Here is a 19,295-nt window from a genome sequence, read left to right on the forward strand (position 1 = left end):
AGCTCTGTGGAAAAGTGGATTCCTCTTTTCTGGTTTTTATACCACATGCGCTGAATCACCCACTGATAGACGTTCTGCACATCTCCAATAGATTATATTATATTATCGGTAGTAATCTCTCCCCATCAAAAAATTGATTTCTCAATCCACGACTGTTTGTGGAACACTGCTGCGTACAATTGGCTGCCGCCTTTCACTCACAAAATGCACAGTCACTACACTTTACAGTATATTCTGTGAAGCGCTTTAAGACGTCTCAAAGATGTGATAAGGCGCTATATCAAATGCAAGGGTTATTATTATTAGTTTAAACGTATTTCGTACTTCCAACTCCTCTCCTCAAACGGGGGGTGAAATATCTTACGAGAGAAATATATTATGAGATGGACCCAGCCCTGGAATAAATTGCGACAAAATGCAGTTTGTCTTCGGAGTAACGTTTTGATCTTTTATTTATTGGGATGAGCAAACCTGACTCAATCAACTTTACATTAGGAGTCGAGGATTGGGAGTTGATTGAGAAGACATCGGGGATTGATTTTTTTTTGGCTGGTGCAAAACGATTTTTGTTCCATCACTGTTTCAATGCAAAGCCCATTCCCCCATTTAGTTATTTCACTGTTCACATTGCACTGCTCTATACTCAGGCAATACCCATTTTTCAAAATGACTGATTGCTTCAGATTAGTATCCAGGTCGAATAAAGATGCAGATCGATACAGCAATATAATTTATACTTGTACATTGAGTCCCGTCGCCTCGCGAGCGAAAGAACAAATCCCGGGCAGAGCGAAACCTTAGACATATTTCCTTACTCCACAGCCTCTGTTTACCTAGCAGTAAGAATCCAGTTGTTAATTATCCTTCAAAAACAAATGTGTTCACTTAATCCATGACTGCTGTGCGCATTTGACTGCTGTGTTTCTCCCACAAAATATACAGTCAATCCACTTCCACTTGTAAAGTACTTTGAGACATCTCATTGATGTGATAAGGCCTATATCTAAGGCAAGGATTATTATTATCATTATTATTAATATTACAGTGCTGGTTGGACACTAGAACTGCAGGATAGTTCAATCCCATTCATTCTCCCCATCCACCCTCAAGGAGGATATATTTTAGACATAGACATTTAACCTATTTTGTAACAGTGGAAATCTGAGCTGGACTCCAACTCAGTATGGTCTCGGAAACCTGGATGTTAATCATCTAAACTTTGGGTTGAAATTGCTGCTTCTTATTAGAGCATTCTCCTCCCGTTACAATTCATTCGTTCAACCCTGCGGAGACCTTTCTTGAAGGGCATCGTGAAAAAATGCTAAGCAAACCTTTCTTCTTCTGTGTACAAACACACAGCGACACACTGCATTTCACGTCTTTGACATTATTGTGACATCAATGGAATGCATGTCTTCTTCCAGCAGCTTTGCGAATACTTCTGCATTATTGACCGAATGCTCCTTTGACACATCGGGGCTGTACGATTTCTGTGGCCCCAGCCAGACTTCATCAAAGGCCTTATTCTACTTGGAGTTGAGCATTGTATGTGAGCTTGCGGTGTTGGAAAGGCAGCACAAAAATCCCAACAGAGACACAAGGCACTGAATCAAAAGTGGCTTTGATTGTGCAAACTGAAATAAAAGGCGCTGGGTGTTGTTTTCATTGGAACGACATTGTATTGAGTGTTTGTAAATGAACAGAAAAGGACTTCCTAACAACTTTACAGAGGCAGTGGCATTCTTTGCAGTCAGCATACGGTCACCTCCCCCTCCCCCTCGTTTGGCATCCGACCCCATCTTTGTGAAGCGCTCAGAGAACATTTATCCTATACGAAGGGCGCTACATAATTACAAACTAAATAAAATCAAAGGAACTATGACTGAGAAACACACAATGGCACGAGGGAAGGGCTCAGAAAAATCCAAACTAAACTAAGGGTGTATCTTACCAAAATGAATCACTGGTAAATGTCATGGTATTTATCCAGCTAAGGTACCCTGACCATTAGGACCGTGACTCACAGGGTTGAAGGCATCTAGATATAATGGGGGAATCAGTAGACCTGATAGAGAGATTGGGAAGAGGATGGTGAGAATACAGAGCTCACTGGCGGAAATTCAGGCTGAAGCAAAAAGAATCAGTGTGTTTAAGAGAGGCCTTGCTTAAAGCATACAAGAGGGAGAAGGCGACGGAGGGGTTTGGGGGTGGTGGAGGGGATAGGAAGGGTAGGGGCTAGAGTGGAGTTTAAACTGCGGCACAGACTTGTTGGGCTGAACGGCATATTACCAAGCCATTTAACTGTGTGTAAGTGTGTGTAATTTTATCTGCTTTCTCAAGTCTCATTGATGAGGCATAGAAAACCAGAACCACACTTTGGGATTAGTAGAGACTGACTGGCTTTGGAAACATTTGCTTTGGCAGAAAAAAGCAAAGCTCTCTCTAAATCAACCTCAAATGGGTGAAACGCTGAGTGTATCATCAGGGACTCGACCACAAAAAGTTCTGATCCTCCATCTGGTTCTCAATCAAAGGCAGAAGAAACATTCAACGACAAGATGTTCAACCATCTCGTTTCAAACAGTCTGTTTAGAAACTCGGTTTGACAACTTCACAGGCTGATGGGATCTTTCCAATTGCTATTCGACTGGAGTCAAAGGGATGAAGGCGATGTGGTGGTGGTGTTGATTTAGCCTTGTTCCTTAGGAACAGTGAAACGGTTCCACACCCTTAAAGAACAATTAAATCATCGCTAAGCAGTAGTGCTTATGGTCACCTCTCACGTCAGGCTCGACATCAGGCTCCGCTACTGTTAAGCACTCCGAGTCTACCCAGTGTGAAGGGCGCTACATAAATGCAATTTTTGTTGTAGGTTTAGGAACCACTAGCTCTTTATTGAAACTTTAAACTTTGGATTTAACTGCACAGACTCAAGTTTCAAACCCTCCAAGGCCAATTGAAAATTGGAATCGGAACCCTGATTAGGATGTCTGTTTGCCTCCAAGCCACAGGATCAGAGGCAACTACTGACCTCTTGCAATGTGCCATCTCCTGGTTAACTTTAACAAATCTCCAAATCTACAATGCTCCAAATCTACCCGTGTTTTTTTTTCTTAAACAAAAGTAGCTCTGGGTTTACTTTATTACCTCATACTTAAACACGCCGTGATTGTTGTGGGAGGATTTTATTCTCCATTAAAACGGCTCCCAAATTTCCTCTAAGGTTAACCACCAAATCCCTGCAGATTTCACTAATATTTCCAGCTGATTTCCATTGCTCCAGTTTTGAGATCATTCAGTTCCTGAAACCTTTTCCACGTTGCTCTCTTCCTCTAGATACTTACATTTCTTGCATTTGGTCAAAGTGGATTCTTGTAAAGCACACATCCAGATGTACTTCCTGAAAGAGTATAGAACGTTAAATAGTTCATATAACAAAATAATACTTTCATGTGATATGGTGCCTTCTGATGTCATTGAGATGTCTCAAAGTGCTTCACAAAATATACTGTAAAGCAGAGTGATTGTGTTTTGTATAAATAATATAATATAGTATTGTTACCTTACCCTTTCTTTCTATATGCTCTCTTTTACGTGTAAGTGTGGGGCAGGGAGAAATTTTAAAAACAAATAACTCTTGCATTTGATATAGCGCCTTATCACACTGTTGTAACATCTTATAGCAAAAGGATTTGCTGTGGAGTGGAATGACTGTGTATTTGTAGGTGAACACCTGTAGGTGACAATTTGCACCTGACGTAGAGAATTTGGCAAATGATTAAATTCAGTCTCGATTCGGCTTCAGAATCAAGAGTTGACCAAATGCTGCGTGCTTTGAAATCCTAAGAAAATCAGTGTAAGTCTTGACCCTGGAGGAATTTCTCTCCCTAAATTCCCGAGATGATCCACTTCCAAATAACGTTTGCTGCTTTCAAATGCCATTGACTGGGTTTAGTCAATAAACAAAGGACAAGAGCTCAAAAAAAAATGGAAAACAAACAGTGGAGTCTTGTACCGTATTAATTAGAGCACTTGCCTCGCAAGCGATAAAACCTGGTTTTGATCGGGCAGGGAGAAACCTTAGGCAAGTTTCCTTACTCGATACGCGTGTTTACCTACCAGTAAGTAGGAACCTGGTTGTTAGTCGATTGACGGATCACTTTTCTGGGGGTAATAATCCCTTCAGAAAAAATGTGGTCTCTTAATCCACAACTGTTTGTGGGGCACTGCAATTGTCTGCCGAGTTTCACCCAAAAAATATACAGACAATTCACTTTACAGCATATTGTGTGAAATGCTTTGAGATATCTCGAAGACGTAATATGGCGCTTTGTCAAATGCAAGGATTATTATTCTAATGAAACATTTTGCAAAAAAAATAAAACTGTAGACGTATAGCAGACAAGCAGAGCAGATCTCAATATTTTCTCGGGATGCAAACAAGTTGAAGCCCTGAGGTGACAGATCTAGGCTTTGCCTTTTCAGATGACGGGGCTTATAACTGAGCATGACAGCCAGACAATGAGCTGCCAGAGTCCTCATTCCTCCCTGCCTACATTTGAAAAAAAGGTTCATTGTATTTTTGGCCTAAAAAATCCAGCACTGTGAAGTGGCGGAGACCAGGGAAACCAGACCAGCAATTTGCTAGCTATGTTTTCTTTTCCCATGGCCCTGGGAATTTAATGCACCCGACATTTATTGAGTGTATCGCTGATTTCCTGCAATTTTTATACAGTTATCGGGAATAGTACACTAATCGCCCCCAAGATAAAATTGAGCTCTGCTGAGCAACAGAAATGAGATTGTTACAAGACAACTGCGGCTTGTTAAAAATATTTGAACGAGATGAGATCTCTCCTCTCACTAGACTATAGCAGAAAGATGAACAATTATCAGATTAGCAATGGCGGAATGAGGGTGTGGACTGAAATAGTTCTATACTAATGGAACATACCCGTACTACAATGCACTCAAGGAAGCTGACTCTCAAAGGAACGAATGGGAGGGAGTTCTGCCTTTAAAAGACACACACTTAAAAAGCTAGAGTCTAGATTAAAGTGCAACTAAAGATGCTTTGAGACTCCCTGAAATGTAGTTAGTGTTATTTTCTGCTTTGGCTCAAAGAGGCGTTCTCACTTGGAATCAAACGTGTGACAAATGTACACACTTTTGCTTCGAACGAGTACACAATGAGAGTTAACAATAGCCTGTTACCATTATAAACTGACAATGAAAAATTTGCTTCCGCTGCGCTCAAAACCCCATTCATTTTGATGCTTTTGTTGTTGCTGTCTCTTTGCGATTTCTTTTGCTGCAAATTGATATTTAAACAGCGATAAATTATCCTTGCATTTGACACAGCACCTTATCACGTCGATGAGACGTCCCAAAGCTCTTCACAGGATATTCTGTGAAGTGGAGTGACTGTGTATTTTGTGGGTGTCGAGATATCATCGAAGACAGGTTTGTAAAAGTTACTGATGTTGACACTGTGATGTAATTAAGCACTCACAGCTAAATAATAATAACATTTAAGCACCCCAGGTGCCTGATTTTATCTGCTGATCGCACTCCAGCACTGCGGGCAATATTAACTCCATCAGAACTGTCTCCCGCTGATCATCATAACAGACCTCAGTGTAAAAGCATCAGGAAAAGATGAAAAAGACCAAAGATTCAAGTTAACAATAATTCTTAATAACAATAACCCTGACGTCTTTCATGACAGGAGGATGAGTGCTTCACAGGCATTGACTCTAAAGTGTGGTGAACTGGATATGGATAGTTCCTCCCAATGTCACACAGCCTCTACCAGTTGTTATCCTGCCTTACTCTAAAGATGGATCACTTGGGTGATGTATGGAGGAGTTGGGAAGTGACCGGAGGGTGAAGGGGGTGGGGGGTGGGGGTGAAGACTGCTGGTATATATGAATTCCAAACCACCGGAGGTCTATTCTCTCCACTTTCCAGCTGAGCCTATCGATGATTCCAATGATGTGATGAGTGCAGTCTTCCCACCCCTCCTCCCTTACACACAACAACTTGCATTTATATGGTACCTTTCAGGTCAGGAGGATGTCCTATGGTGCTGTACAGTCAAGGCTTTTCACCCGAGCTGCAGGCTGGAGTCAAGAGGGGTGGAGGATAAGGAGGGTGGTGGTGGGTTTGATAACCAAAGGAGAGGTCAAAATGAAAGGTCTTGAGACACACGCCTCCCACTCACTCCCACCCCGTCCTCAAAGGAATCGATTGCAAACCATTTTTATGCAGCGTAATGGATTGTCAGGCTCTGTAACCGATCCCTTTCCAGTATTTAGCGCATATCTCTTTATTGAAACTGAACAGTGTGAAACTTGGAAAATAAACAGTAGCCACACTTTCAGCATCTCACACTTTCCAGTCTGAACGAGTGGAAAACAAAACATTCTGTGTAGCCACTTGCTGCTCCTTTCCCAGCACTGAGCATCTGATTTGAAAGGATTGCATTACTGCTTTTTCCCTTATCACATATCACATTGCTTTATTGTGTCTCTTTTTTATTATTTTTGTTATGATAAGAGTCCCTTATCCTCCTTTCAGCTAAATTCCAGAGGCTTATCTCAGATAGTGTACTCAGTGACTTATCTAAATACACCAAACATGACCCGAATTTCTAATAATTGGCGATATGTAAAAATCCCTTCATCCTATCTGCCTTGAAGCAGTTATGCGGTTCTAATCCAATTTGGTCTCATTAAATGCAAAACACAGATATTGTTACAGGTTTACCTTTTTGCCATGTGTTTCCATTGTAGAAAGCAGCAGAACACATCCTGCTAGTTTCCGTAATCTACTTGATAATAGTAGAATGTTTTGAACGAGTGAGAAATCTCAGCACCTTGGGAATGTCCTTCCGATGTGAAAGGTACTATACCAAATGCAAAGGTTGTTATTATTCCCTCTTAATCAGAATTGGCTTCAGCTAATTTTCTTCCCATTGGGTTCCTGTCATCCTTGCAAACCAAAGCCCTAAAGGGTAGCTGGACAAGCAGTGGATAGCTTGCCTTGGAGTGTTCTCAATGGCAAGCTTTGCGATTTTAGCTGATTAAACTCCAGCAGTTACTCCAACTACATTATGAAACCAAAGCCTTAAGTCTTGCCAACCTGTTCCTAATAATTTCAAGACTTGGATACTCATAGGCCTGGTGATGGGATTCTGCATGTGATAGACTCCCAGTTGATTAGCACATATTGGACAAATTACTGAATTCCAAATGCAGAATTTTCAAACTGTGTTTCGTCAAAAAATGCTTCCGAAAGCCTGATCTGGATGAACAAGAATAGAGAGCTCATTACCTGGCAGATACTCACAGGTCTGCACTGAGACAGTTGAACTTGGCTAACGATATCCCTCCATACACAGTGATGTAAGTTACAACATGTTGAAGAATTCACAGATTTATACAAATCGCTGATCATCTCATGACTTTGAAATTTGATGCACCTTATATTGTTTGACTCAGACAGAACATGGTGAGACATAGCCAAGATCAATATGATATTGGTCAGGCATAGGTGGACTTAATATTACACTGGGAAAGTACAACACTGCGAATGCTTTCAAAGATTATAAAGTTAAATGTCCTAAGAAGAATAAGAACAAATTATAAACAGAGATTCTTTATTATATAAACCTAAGATATTCTCAAATACTCTCAACCGAGAATACAGATACCTGTCCTATTATTAGGATTCTGTCATTTCTCCCCAATTCTTCCGGTTTTTAAATCTTAAGTCATATCAATATTCCTAAATGACTTTAAAAACGAGGTTGGTTTAGTCTGCTCACTGGAAATAGCAGCTACAGTTTATGCCCCAGTCATCATCACTTTGCCCAGCTTGAAACCCTGAAGCCTTACTCTGCAAAGGATATAAAGTCGCTGGCGGTGTGCTTTAACTGAAGGTTTTTCAGGCCTCTTACAGTGGGCTCGTAACACTTTCTTATGAAACTTTGATTAAAAAGGATTACAAATCAGTTTTACAAACAGTTCGGAACAGCCAAAGAAAACAATAGCTAGAGCTGCGGCCGGCTGGGCATCTGCTTCCAATCCATTTCGAAAGCCTTGCTTGCCATCCTCGAAGCTTCCTCACAAATGCATACTTATGCCTTAACATCTGAGATGTTGCGCGAAGCAGGTTGAGTCGTACAGCTGAACTTTGTGCTGGCCTCTCACCTGGCCCTCCCTCGATGCAGTGAATTCATTTTGCTTACCTGCGGAACACATTTTAACGCAGACTCGAGGCCCTTCAGGAAATGGGGCCCAGATATAGGTTTAAAGGGATCTTCTTTGTTCATATCGCTGTTGTTTTCTTTTTTTTAAAAAAACACAAGGGAGAAAAACTCACGCTGGTTGTGAATATGAACCTTCCTGGAATTCAGTGTGACACAAGGACTAGATTAAAGAGTCTTTGTGTGACTGTTTTGCTGTTTACATTTTTGACAGTGTGCTTTGTCCCTGGTCACTGGGGGTCACGGAGAGGGGCATTCCTACATCTTTTGTTCTGGATAATGAAGTGCAGTGACCTCGATACAAGGGGCAGCAAGTAGTAGCTTCGGAAAAGATCAGAAAGCTAGATCAGTTGAAGTTAACCCACCCAAGGTTCAGAGTCGCTACCTTTGAAGCCATATGAATTGGAACCCACAGGTTCAGGGTGGCGGGGGGGGGGGGGGGGGAGGGAGGGGGAGGGAAGTGGGAGGCGGAGGGAGGAGGGGGGCTTGAATAGCCAGCACTGGCAGAAAGAAAGTCTCTGTATCACGTTCGAGATAAATGCGAAATCAAACGTGGGCCTCCCAAGGAATGTAGATTTGGATTCGATCATACCTTAAGGCTGAAAAAAAACTAATCTCTTCATCTGCGGTGGGTGGTATAAAAAGAGGGAAGCACATATTTCGTGAACTCTGTGGTTTCGCTTTAGAATGCCATAACGTTTCAAAACCTACATCTTTGACATAGAACAGAAATCTACGCTTTTCATTCAGGCATTCCAAGCCCTCACTACCCAACTCTGTTTGCTTGCTTTGACTGAAATTGGATACTGTTTATGCATGAGTCAGGTTCCCGAAACCAACCAGACCCATTCTTACAGAAGAAATATTAGAAATTCCAGACATTTCAAAAAGTCAAATTGCTAAATTGATTCTCAGGTAATGACCTTTTCACCAGCCCTGATCTGAAGCACGAAAGCTGATGAAAGGTAAAGGGAGCTAAAAAGAGATTCCCTGAATATTTCACCTACACATCGGTGATGGATAATTTGTCTGGAAGCAAGCTTCCCGTGATTTGTCCTTTAGGAGGTTTCAGCACAACATCGATCGTTCAGCCTGTTGGAGATGTGCTTTGCCTCAGAAAATACAATCCTTTCTGTCGCGGTTCTTTTGTTGCTCACAATGCTGGCTCACCATCTTAGCTCCATTTTCCTCTGGATTGCTCTCACTATTAGAATGACTGTGAAATACAAATACACTTCACGTCAACCTTTGCTTATGGAGATAATGAAAGATTGATCTTTGGTAATGCTTGAAAATATATCTTGATCTCCCAGTGTTCAGTATAATAGCAGAGTACGTAATTAATTCATCCCCATCCGATGATTTCAATTAGAAAAAAGGATTCAAACTATTATTCATACTTAGAGGCTCATTTTCTTCACACATTACAGGCAAAGCGCTTTGAGGCTTTCTGACAATGATCAGGTGCTTGAAATAATTGCCGGCTATTTATCGTTAAAGTTATTGTTTTGCGAGGTTTCCATTTTTATAAACTGCAGAGTTAAAAAGTCACAACTCCCAAAGGTCGAATCGAAAAATAAAAATGAAGATTGAAACTTAAAAAAAAAATTTTGTGACTTACATGGAGCATCCAATGATATTTTAATTATTTGGGTTTTGTTTCACCTTATGGACCGGGCTGATATTCGGAAATCGTCACCTTGTTACATTCAAAGCTAAAGAGGTGAAACGATCTGAACTAAAGCTTAAAATGAATAACATACTGCCCTCGTTTTTTGTAATTAAATAGGGAGAAATCCCAGATGCACTTTCTTTCTGCAGCATTTCAGAGCAATTCAAGGTTGCTTGAACAATACGAATCGTTCAATTCAATTTCAACTTGGAAGTTGGTTTTCTGTAGCCCTCAAAAGGTTACAGGGCAGCAACATCAAACTTAGCTTGTGTATAAGAATTTTCCAAAATTCTAGATGCTCTAAAATAATAATAATAATAATAATCCTTGCATTTGATATGGCGTTTTTCACGTTTTCTCGATGTCTCAAAGCTCTTCACAGAGTATGCTGTGAAGTAAATTGACTGTATATTTGTGGGCGAAACGCGGCAGCCAATTGCGCACAGCAGTGTCCCCACAAACAGTCATGGATTAAAAATGACCGATTTATTATTGTTTTTTGTTTTTGGAGGGATTATTATTAGGCTCTGTGTGGAGTAAGGAAACTTGCCCAAGGTTTCGCCCTCTGCCTGGAATTGAACCCAGGTGTCTCGCTTGCAAGGCGAGTGCTCTAACCACTGAGCTACAGGACTCCAAATGGATGTTACGATAAATCTACAGCCAGATGGATTTTCTTCCCCATCGTAAAGTTTCCCTCTCCTCAAAGTTTTGAACGTCACTTCTACAGTCTGAACGTTCTGAACAGCCCAAGCCACAGATACCGTCACAGTGGATTGTCTGCCAAGCCGTGAGCTTGAGTGATGTGAGAAAGCATCTTTCTCTGGGTAATTTCTCTCCCCAGCTTTCCCAGATGACACAGCTGAGCGTGCCTTCCTTGAGGAGAGGGCCTTTACGTGAGAAGAGACCGGGACTGACTGTGCAACAAATAACAAAGCTTTGGACTCACAACAAACGTAAACAACAACTCAGAACAGACCAGGAATCGAAGCCGCAGACTTCTGTTCCTCGTGGCTTTGTGCCCGCACCGAGCTCCGCCTTTGTTCACTGGGCCATCAGTGGAGCTCGGAAGAGTTTTTGATTGAATTCCATTGTGATAAATAACACTTCCCTGTTAGGGCAGCAGCAGCCTGTTAGTGTAATAACTGTCAGGTTCTTTGGCTTTTCATTTTGGAATTCACTGAACTGCAACCGTTTCAATAGCCTAAAGCGTTTAGGGAAACATTGCAAAATTAATTAAAAAAAGAGATTTCATATAAAGCAATAGTTTTGTTTTGTTTTGTTTGGGCTAAAACACTTTATTGTTTCCCTATGTATTCCCCAGAGTACTTATACAGAGGCAGCACTTCTGCTATTGGAAATGATTTCTGTACTTTTGAAAGACTACATTTTCCCCTCAAATTTGATCCACTTCTGAAGCTGTTAATTCGGGTGGAAGTATTACAATTTATTCTGTAAGCGCTCTGGGGTGTTACCCTGTATGAGGGGCGCTATATAAATGCAAGTTGTTGTTGTTATTGTCCCATAGAATGTGGAGTCCTGTAGCTCAGTGGTAAGAGCACTCACCTTGCAAGCGAGAGACCTGGGTTCAATTCCAGGCAGAGTGAAACCTTGGGCAAGTTTTCTTACTCCACACACCTAATAATAATCCCTCCAAAAACAAATAATAAATTGGTCATTTTCAATCCACGACTGATTGTGGGACACTGCTGTGCGCAATTGGCTGCCACGTTTCGCCCACAAATATACAGTCAATTCACTTTACAGCATATTCTGTGAAGAGCTTTGAGACGTCGAGAAGATGTGAAAAGCGCTATATCAAATGCAAGGATTATTATTAGACGTCAGCAATTTGTTTTCAGTAATTTGGCTGCTGCTTTGCGTATCATAATAGTAGTCACTGCAATTGACAATTCTTCCCAAGCACTTTGAGGCAATTGTGCCATTTGAAAGTTGCTATAAGTAATTGTCCAGTAATTGCAGGTTCAACACTTGGTGGAGGCAGGTGCTCTCAATGGCAAGCTTTGTGGGTTTAACAACAATAATAGTAATAATCCTTGCAGTAAATAGTAATAATCCTAAGGCGATATAGCGCCTTATCACGTCTTTGAGACGTCTCAAAGCGCTTCACAGAATATACTGTAAAGTGAATTGACTATGTTTTGTGGATGAAACATGGCAACCGATTGGGCACAGCAGTGTCGTGGATTGAGTGACCAACTTATTATTCTTTTTTTTTGAAGGAGTTTGGCTGGTTAAACTCCAGCAGTACCTCAACGCACACTTTGGCTCTTGCCAACCTGCACCTAATACTTTCTGGAATTAGGTAAAGTAGGGGTCATCCCTCCGAGAAGAGAGTGCATATTTCATTCTGTATACATGTAGGTGGGAGACATGGAACTCTCAGTTTGTTCCGTGCATCCCACGTACACACGGACGGGATATTCTTAAGCATAGTGATGGATTTCCGCATGTGTCAGACACCCAGCTGAGCAAACGAAAAGTGGAGGTAGGTGAAGGGTGAGAGAGTGACACAGGTATGTTAAAAATCATCCCTTTTCTCCCAAGGAAAAGTCTCCTCCTGCATTGAGCCTTAAGTCACACAGCTGTGTGGTGTGAGAGAGTGTGGAGGAGTTTGATTCCCTCGTTCCACCCTCCAGCTGGGAAGCAGAATTCACAGAAATGAGAGTACGTGGGGAAAATGCAAACAAACATACATTTTTTGTGAGGAAGAATAAAATAAACCGATCACTGGGCATGTCCATCAACAATTCCAAGCTGTGGCGTGAGAATATATTGAAAATTGACATGGATAATCTCTGTGCCTTCTAAAAAAGAATAATAATCCTTAATATTATTAGAGCCTTTTCATGTTATCGAGGTGTCTCAAAGAACTTGACAAAATTCATTGTGAAATGTAGTGACTGTGTATTTTATTGGCAACCAATTTGCCAATTCTGGGCACAAACCCATATATAAAAAAAAGTAGAAGATTTCAGTTGGTTTAATTTGTGACCTCCCTCTTTTTTCCCCTGAGATGTCACTGCCAGCATTTAAACAACTCTTGGCTAACAGTAAGTAATGATTGTAGTCATTCTGTTTTTTTTCTAAGACAGCTATTTAGATCCAGATGTTCAGGGTTTATTAGGCCAGTGCAACTGCCAAATGGACTGATTGCTTTACACAGTTTGTTCTGTTATAATCTTCCCCCTGAAATCTGCTGTTCAAATGCATGATTTAGACGTTACTGTGAGTGGGATCTTATTCTTTCACCTGCGCGAGACACAGATTGAAATACAGGGACAACTGTGTGACCTACAAGTTAAGTTTGTAGGAAGACAATCCCTCATTCCTCCTCACTAAGGTCTTCTGAAACTCACTCTAATGTAATTGACACACTGTTAATTCTGTCTTTTCCTGGGCAAGTGCAGGACAAGCTGGGAACGAGGTCCAGCCCAATTTAAAAGCCTAAAGGCCCACGTGTCCTCAATGCCTCAGCTGCTTTCCCAAATTAAGACTAAATTTAAAGATTTTCCCCAAATTCTGATCAATTAGGAATTGTTTCTGAGCCGTGGCGAGCGTCATTTTTGCCATGCACCTGATGATACAGCCCGAAAATAATACTTAATTGCCTCTCTGAGATGTAAACACTAAAACCTTTGGAATGTCCACTCAAAGCTTGAAGTATCCAAGATGGTGGTAGAGCAATTTGGGAATCAGAGCGCTTGGGAAGGGGTAAGGAAATGAAGAGTCAAGACAATACCACTGTTCAATGTGTGAATAGTCACAGTCCTGGTTTTATGTGAGCTCAGAATGCTAAACTCGTCCTAACTACTGTTAAATGCACGCTTCCTGGAGACCTAGAACATGGATCGTAACTGGGTAAAGGAGAAGGTTGATGTCAGATTTCTTACACCCACTGAGTAATTGGCATTCCAGGCAGCAAAGCAGACAACCGGGCCTTTGAGAGATGGTCGACGCTTCCACAGTGAAGGTACTGCCAGGTCAGATTGAGGACACTGATGGGCATGGCTCCCAGCTGAGTACACGTACCACCCACCCTCATGATTAATGACCTTAAGTGCATCTAGAACACAAGCTTCGTCCCCTCCTGAACCCAGTCTGAACCTTTCAAGGACCCAGAGATGGACAATAACAGTGAAGGATGGTCTTCGGGCAGAGGTTCCACGTACCTCTCAATTCTTTGAGAATCATATCCCTCACATTCAATCCAGTTGCATACATAGCGTCCACTCAGTAAGGGCTTAGTGGTATCATCCAACCCAGCCTTCAGCTCCACACTGGTCTGAACTAACTTTTTCGTTCGTGAGTCGGTCGATTCACTAGGCAACAAGGTTATTCCGATGTTAGATACGTTAAGGAACACTTTAAGGTGCACTGTCATTTTATCCCAGTATTTCTTTCTGCAGTCACAGGGATGTTGTTTTTTTCAGTCTTGCTGCAAATTTTCTCACAGCCTTCAGGCTAATAGACTTTGTCATTTCATCACATTTTGTTGAACTGACGTGGTTCAATGAGGGAAGGGAAGTGGGGGAAACCCCAGAGCTGGCAGTTTAATGGGGAAATCCCTTCGCTGGCAACGTAATGGGGACAAGAGAGTGTCAGAGTCTAGTTTTGTTCCCCTAAGGCTCTAGTGGTAAAAATGTGCCAGTTACCCTCCCACCAACGAAACTGAACCCTGTTCACGTCATCACAGCAAAACGAATGTGAGCCCCTCTGTACTTTTTTGGACTCTAAGGATCTTATTTTATGCTTTTTTGCACCTAGACCTGGCAGCAAATATTCCTATTGAAAGCAATATGCAGAGAGATCATTTTAAAGCTGGTTTGCAGCAGTCGCGGTCCAGCCCTAATTCAGATCCAAGTATAACATTTATTTGGCAGACCAGCCAGGGATTTATCAGGATTCGACAGTATATGGAGAGACATTACCCTTTCACAACACGGACTGTGAATTCTTTGAAAAATGCAAACGCACCAACTCATCGCATGCGGCAGACTGGATTATTCTTTCAAGCAATGTGAAAACAAAGAGATATTGGGGAAAAAAGGCTCCTCTTGACATTTCAACATGTGTTGACAATAGATATGCTATCTCTTGTCATTTGATATTCACCAGCGACCTTTTCTTATCGCAGTGATCCTTTGTTCCCTCAATAAGAGAAGTTTCTATTTTCACGTCAGGTTTATTTAACAGGCAGTTACTTTTCTTTCTGTCAATGCAAATCTTTGACTCATTCGCAGAATGATAATTACCCAAAATATGGTTGTGATCGCAAAACAGAGGAAACTAGCTCAGACCCAAGACATTACATTTTCATAAGTCATTTCATATGGAAATTACATTTCAACTACTTATTTTCCCAGACACAGGTTGATCAAAGGTCAGGACCTCATTGCTGCCCCATTACAGGTACTTTTCTCTTAATTTGTAACCGCTGCCCTCATATCTAACTCCACGTTCCAGACATGGCTTGGAAACGATGATAACACTTATATTGCTGGCAATTCCAGGGACTTTCAGTCTCTCTGGACTGGCTGCTGTTTATATGAAAAATAAGTTTTTTTTTCTGAATACTTTTCTCTTTGACTGTACCTACACTCAGTAAATGACGCCACTGTTGAGCGCTCTGCGATACCACTCCGCATCAAGGGTGCTATGTAAATAAAAGTTGTGGTGGTTCATCTCAGGCACTAAGGCTGAAATAAAAGCAATTATTGGAGTCAACCAGCATTAGTTTTTAACAGGAATTTCTCAATGAATGCCAACTTGGGTTACTGTCGCTCAATCTCAATCTCAATCTAATCAAGTCAGTCTGACTTGATGCACTCTCAGTCACTGGAAGGAATCACTACTTACTCATCATCAAATAACAGAAATTGAGCCTGATATTTCAATATTAAAGCTATGCAAATGCCAAGTTTTTTTTAATGCAACAACTAGAATGGCACCAAATAGTAGTAATAATCCTCGCATTTCATCTACAAAGTCGAAAGCTCTCAAAATGCTTTGCTGGTAATCGCTGTAAAGTTTAGTGCTGTCTAATTTGTAGACGAATGTGATAATCAATTTGCACACAGCAAGTTTCCACAAACAGCTATGAAGTGAATGACTAACTTTATGTGCGGCACTGTTGACCGGGACACCCGGAGAGATTCTCTTATGTTTTCAACTAATGCCGTGGGATCTTTGACGTCCCCTTGAACAAGCAAAGACAGGAACCTCAGTTTAACGCCACATCTGATGGACGGCATCTCTAGCAATGCCGTGCTCCGACAGAGAACCACGATTACCTATCAGTACAAAGTCACTACAGTACCGCTTTACAGAAATGTTACGGGCACCATATCAAATGCAAGGATTGAATGTACAATTATAAAGCCGACTATCACAGTCTCAGCAGTTGCTTAGATACAACATTCAATCTAGATATCAAAAGTTCAAAGTTTTATTCCACTGAGTGTGAGCTATTTGAGAGCACTTGTATCAGGTTAACTGTCCATTGGCCTCTCAGACCATCTCTCCCTATTTGTTTCCAAGTGACAAGTGCAATCAAATAAAGGACATAAAGATAATCCTTATAAAATGTTTGACGATAAGAGAATTAGTGAAGATGTCCTTTCCTTTGGCTTTGGTTCTAAAATTGACGTGACCTCTTTGTATAGTCATTCCCAATTGGCTGCCGCGTTTTGCCCACAAATATACAGTCAATTCACTTTAGGGTATATTCTGTGAAGCGCTTTGTGAAGTCTAGAAGACATGAAATGCGCTACATCAAATGCAAGAATTATTTATTATTGTATTCTGTCTTAAAACTCTCCTCTTTGGCCGAGCCTTTGGTCATCTTTCCTCCACCATCCCCTTAATTCCCACCCCCCAGCTCGCTTGCAAACCCTGGACTATCCAATGCCTTGAGATATACAGTATATTCTGTGAAGCGCTTTGAGACATCTAGAAGATATGAAAAGCACTGTATCAAATGCAAGGATTATTATTATACTCCCAACGTAAATAATAATAATAATAATAATAATAATAATCCTTACATTTGATATAGCGCTTTTCACGTCGGGAGGACGTCCCAAAGCGCTTCACAGAACACACTGTAAAGTGAATTGACTGTATATTTGTGGGCGAACGCGGCAGCCAATTGGGCACAGCAATGTCCCACAAACAGACGTAGATTGAAAATGACCAATTTATTATTGTTTTGGGTTTTGGAGGGATTATTATTAGGCTCTGTGTGGAGTCAGGAAACTTGCCCAAGGTTTCGCCCTCTGCCTGGAATTGAACTCAGGTCTCTCGCTTGCAAAGCGAGTGCTCTAACCACTGAGCTACAGGACTCCACTAAGTTATGTAAATGTAAATTTGTTGTTGTTCTATATTTATGTATATCTTGTACCTCTAACTCAATGAAGATCTAAATTATCCCTTACTTGAAACACATCTGTTTAATATGAAATGATTTGATAAGGGGAATGGAATTTTTTCCACATATGCCTCAGTCAGTAACAAACCACTGGGACAACACATGCTGTATGTAAGATTACCACTGATATAACTTGCGGTAATAAGTTGGTAATAATTCAATATTAGGAGCAACAGTCCAGCTGTTTCTAGGCGTGTGCCTACATATACACAGTCACTACACTTGTCAATAATAATTGACAAGATGTGAAACACCTTGATTTAAAGTTTAAAGTGATAGGTACTATATCAATTGCAATTGGATTATAATTAATATTTCTAAAACCTTGTTTATCTTCAATTATTGTAGTCCATCTTGGCGATATTCAATGCAATATGATTTGTGGCCTTTAACGTTCCTATGTTTCTAGCTTTTTCATTATTTCAGTAAAGTTAAGCTGTTATGCCACGTCTCCAATTCCATACAACGTACCAGCAGGAAACATCTGAATGTCTGTTTCATTGATTTCAGATCAATAAATATCAAATAACATTTTCAAGCAGCTACCGTTTAATTAGTCATCTCGTTGCTATAAAGAACACGAACACAGTAACCATATGGCCAAATGACCGGCCTTGGATACAGAAAGGCCATGAAAAGATATTTTGACCTTACTAATAAAATATTCAGCAATGTCTCTGTGCCCATGGGAGCTACACAAGAAACAGACTGCAGTGAGGAGGAGTGCATTATAGAAAGAGAGCTCTGTATATTTACTGAAGGGAGAGCAATAAGTTATTCACATTCCATAAGAAAACTGGGCTCAAATTTCAGTTGGTCTTATGCTTAGTGACGCTAAGGATATTTCCGGCCTTTTACAACGGACAACAAAAAAAGTATTGCATGTAATTTCAACCCTCCCTATAGTAAAGTCTGTTTCAGTAAGGGGTGCTAGTCAGTGCCAATCAATCAATTGTCTTCACATTTTTTCTGCCTCTTATTTGCTGCTTCTTTTTGTTTCCAGTCCAGTTGACCTTCTGAAGAAAGATTCAACATTTAATGTCACTATTGAGGGCGCTGGAACGTCTGGAAGATTCATTGGATTTCTCTGTGTCAATGGCAGAACATTCCATTGATAATAATAACAATAACTAATATTGATAATCTTTCATTTGATATAGCATCCTTCACATCGGGAGGATACCTCAAACTCTTTACTGTACAGGATTCGCTGTAAAGTGTAGTGTCTGTGTATTTTTAGCCTTAATGTTTGTATTTCATCTTTTTTAAAATTTATTAAAAATACATATTTGGTCTATAATAATAATCCTTCCATTTGATATAGCACTTTATCATATCTTCGAGACGTCTCAAAGTAAATTGACTGGATATTTTGAGGGCGAAACGTAAACTATACTGTAAAATATGCAGGTAGCATTGTTATTGTCGGCTGGGAAATTACTTATCAATCGTCTATGATAAGGAGTAAGATGTATGAAGTGCTTTCTGAGCTCTTGGGAAAATCGCTACTTCTAATATTTCACAGATGGATTCCACACTTTGTGGGTTTGAAAAGCAGGGGCTGTCAAACTGTTTTTCTTTCAGAAACCATTTGTACATAAGGGAAGTTGTTGAGGGAAAGAAGATTAAGTAAAGAATATTAAAGTGAAGCTGTATTTGTGCGTTGGAGAAAGAACTTTTGTTTGCAAATTAACAGGCTCTTGAACCAAACACACGATTTGTGATTCTAAAATAGACCCAACTGATTGTTTTCTTATTATATTTGTTGCATTCTTGATTTCTGCTGAACATTAAATCTTATTGTGCAATCTGATTGCAGTTACAATACTCCAGTCTAAAAAAGCCGAGCTGCACTGCAGTATCCATAATTTCAAGAGACATTGGGAGTGTGAAGAGAGACTGTATGA

Source organism: Callorhinchus milii, unplaced genomic scaffold (genome assembly GCF_018977255.1).
Source record: "Callorhinchus milii isolate IMCB2004 unplaced genomic scaffold, IMCB_Cmil_1.0 Scaffold19, whole genome shotgun sequence".
NCBI classification, from domain to species: Eukaryota; Metazoa; Chordata; class Chondrichthyes; order Chimaeriformes; family Callorhinchidae; genus Callorhinchus; species Callorhinchus milii.